Genomic DNA, 3,109 nt, shown 5'->3' with positions numbered 1-3,109 from the left:
TGTCATTTTCCAGGGACGTGTAGCATCTTGCAAACCGCAAATACCGTTAACCAGCTTGGGCGAATCTGTTACAACAGATTCTGGAAGATGGGGCCTGCGTTGGGGGGGGCACTTTTATTTTTTAAATGATTTTTTTTTATAGCCCACTTTTATCTGCTTCCCGTGCGTGCATGCAAGCGTGCAGGGCACATTTCTGTCCTCTCTCTGGTTACGGGCCCCTTTGAGGACCTATCCAAGGCCACAGACCCATTTCTCCCTAGAGAAGCTCTGTGGGTTCACAGGGCAACCCCCGAGACCCACAGGGAGCCTAGGCCCACAGCCCCCATTGACAGACCTGCTGGGTCCCTTTCTCCTTCCAGGTAAGGAGGGGCCTCCCGGGGGCGGGTAACACAGCCACACTGCTGCACCCCCTCCTGTGGCCTCTCCCACCCCGCGGAGGGCTGCTGGGAGCATGGGGTGGGCTCTGATACATGTCAGGGAGGCCTGGGCAGGACAACAGGGAAGCTACCAGCCTGTAACAATCACCCCAGCCCACTTCGGAGCACCCAGGGTCAGGAAGCAGTGAGGGTCTGGGCACAAGGAAACCCACAGCCAACACCCCACCTTGGCCTCGGGCCCGCTGGTCGGAGACTCTGGGGAGCTCAGCCGCAGTCAGTGCCTGCAGACTGGTGAAGAAGCTGCTGTGATCCCCCACGTGCTCCTGGCTGGGGGAGGGGACAGATGCATCTGCTGACAGACTGGGCAGCGGGGGCTCCCCTCACTGGGAGCCCAGAGAAGGATAAACTGGAGGCAGAAACAGGCTTTGCAGGTGTCCAGTGACCCTGACCACTGTCCAGGGGTGTTCCCAGAAGCTGCTACCTGGAGAGGTGGACCTGGGGCTGGCGGGGACACCCCTCAGGAGCCAGGCAGCCTGCCCCACCACATCCTAGAGCCAGGTCCCAAACAAGAGGGTGGGGGCCCTGGGACTCTCGGGATCTGGAAGTGCCCTAGGAGAAGGAGAGCGTCCCCCTCTCAGCTGCACCCCCAGGCCACAGGGCCCTGGGCCTGCTCAGTCCCTTGTCACACACATGGCAGCAGGCCAGCAGGGACAGCCCCCCGTGGCTTCTGTCCTGGGCTAAGATCGGGGGTGGGCAGCCGTGTGCGTGGAGCTGACCCAGGAGAGAGGCGGATGGACACCAGGTCTGCCGTGCAGAGGGAAAGAAGGCCCAGGGGGGCCGGTGGGTCGGGAGGGGAGGCCCACAGCAGCAGCCTGGGCAGTGGGCGATGCAGTGGGCCCAGAGGGGAGGGGAGGGCCCCGGGGGGTCTGGGGACACGGCGAGGGCTGCAGGAGAGACCGGGAGACAGTGAGCCCCGAGATGGGGTGCAGTGGCCGTGTTTCTCCACAGGGCCCCCAGGGCCACCCTCGAGGCCACCCCTCACACTGACACCTCCTCTGCGCCGGGTCCACGCACACATGGTCTCCACCCTCAAGGTCATGCACTGTCACCAGAGCGCCGCTTCCAAGAGCTGCCAGCTCAGCAGGGGTGGAGCACCGCTGGGACCCCTAAGCTCCCTTTGTCACCACCAGGCTTGACCCGGGTCCAGGAAGACTCAAAGAGGCATACAGGGGGACAAAGCAAGGACATGGGTGCCAGATGTGACATGCCTCGGGTCAGGGGCAAGGGGACCAATGGGTGGGGACCTGCCCTTGGCCTCAGTGACCCGGGCCAGGCAGTGTGGGAAACTCTGGGCCTCCATCCGGTCCTTATTCTGTAACCCAGGCCTGCCATCCGGCCTCCCCTGGACCTCGAGGAGGGAACCTTGGGGATGGAGTGGGTAAGGAGGATATGCCTCTGGGGACACAGCTGGGTTTGCAGAGAGCGCCGGCACTCCCACCAGGAGGCACCCTCCTGCTCCAAGGGCACAAATCTCCCCTGCATCTGAAGCACCAAGATCCGCCTCGGCCGGGTCCAAACACCAGTTCCTCTGCCCATGAACTTTGTTTCCAACTTTGCCAGCTGGAGAGCCCATGCCTGTCTGTCCTGGCTTCCTGGAGAAGGCAGACACCACTGGTTGGCCTGTGGGGAACACGCTCTGGCAAGGCCCCAGCAAGCAGGGCTGAGAGCCAGCCCACATCGCTGCACGGCATGGGGACAGAGCAGGGAGGCTGGCCAACTGCAGGGCTCTGCTCGCCGCAGAGCGTCCCCTCGATTGCCAGGAGAAAGAGCCCCCTACGGCCCTCACCCCCACCTGACTTGTGGCCTTTTGAGCAGGCTTGGCCTTGTCCATGCAGTGATCATAAAGGTCAGCCCACCTGGGCGGGGTGCTGGGGTCAGCAGCATCTTCTGCTCAAAGGATAGTCCTAGATCCTCCGCCTGTGGGCACACCGTTCCAGACACCACGGCTGGTCTGGTGAGCGCAGGCACGATGGGCTAGCTCCTTCCCCCAGTGCCCTGAAGCTTCCAGATGGCCTGAGGCTGGTGCTGGCCCAGCTGCAGCTGGCTTGGGAGGGGGGGAAGCTGGCCAGGCTGTGGCCATAGTGGGGGCAGGTGCTCAGGATGGGCCTGAGAGCCGTGTCAGCCAGGAGTCCCGAGCATGGGCTCTCCTGCCTCTGATCTTTCTGCCCTGGAAGCTACAGGTACGTCTCCGGTTCCGGACCTCAGTTAACATGTGCCCTCCGGCCAGGGAGCGGTGCACTTAGTTTCTTCAACTCTAAATAAACTCCACTCTCAGCCAGCAGCAGAGGAACCCACTGCATCTCTAGTGAGCTCCGGGACACCCTGGACACGTGGCGGCGGGGGCAGTGGGGGGGTGGGTATCATTTTCCAGCTCTTAAGGCAACCGTTGGCTGGAATCAGAAGTTTTCACTGAAACTTGTAAATATCCAGCGAAGTACGTGGGGCAAGGAGAGTTTTGGCTCCTAAACATCTGATCCCCCTGCAGAGGGCAGTGGCTCCTGGTGCCCACGTGGCCTCATTTCATCCCCCCCATGAGGAATGGGGAGAGGGTGCCGCACCCCGGGGCACATGGCCACGGTGGAGGAGGCAGGTCTGCGATCCTCGGGAGACCCTGGGCTTTAGGCCACTGCGGGGCCCCCCAACAACCTCTGATTGTCCACTTCACCGAAGCC

The sequence above is a fragment of the Leptonychotes weddellii genome, chromosome 4 (genome assembly GCF_054177405.1).
Source record: "Leptonychotes weddellii isolate Sample4059 chromosome 4, ASM5417740v2, whole genome shotgun sequence".
In the NCBI taxonomy this organism is placed as follows: domain Eukaryota; kingdom Metazoa; phylum Chordata; class Mammalia; order Carnivora; family Phocidae; genus Leptonychotes; species Leptonychotes weddellii.
Note: the sequence above shows the minus strand (reverse complement) of the source record.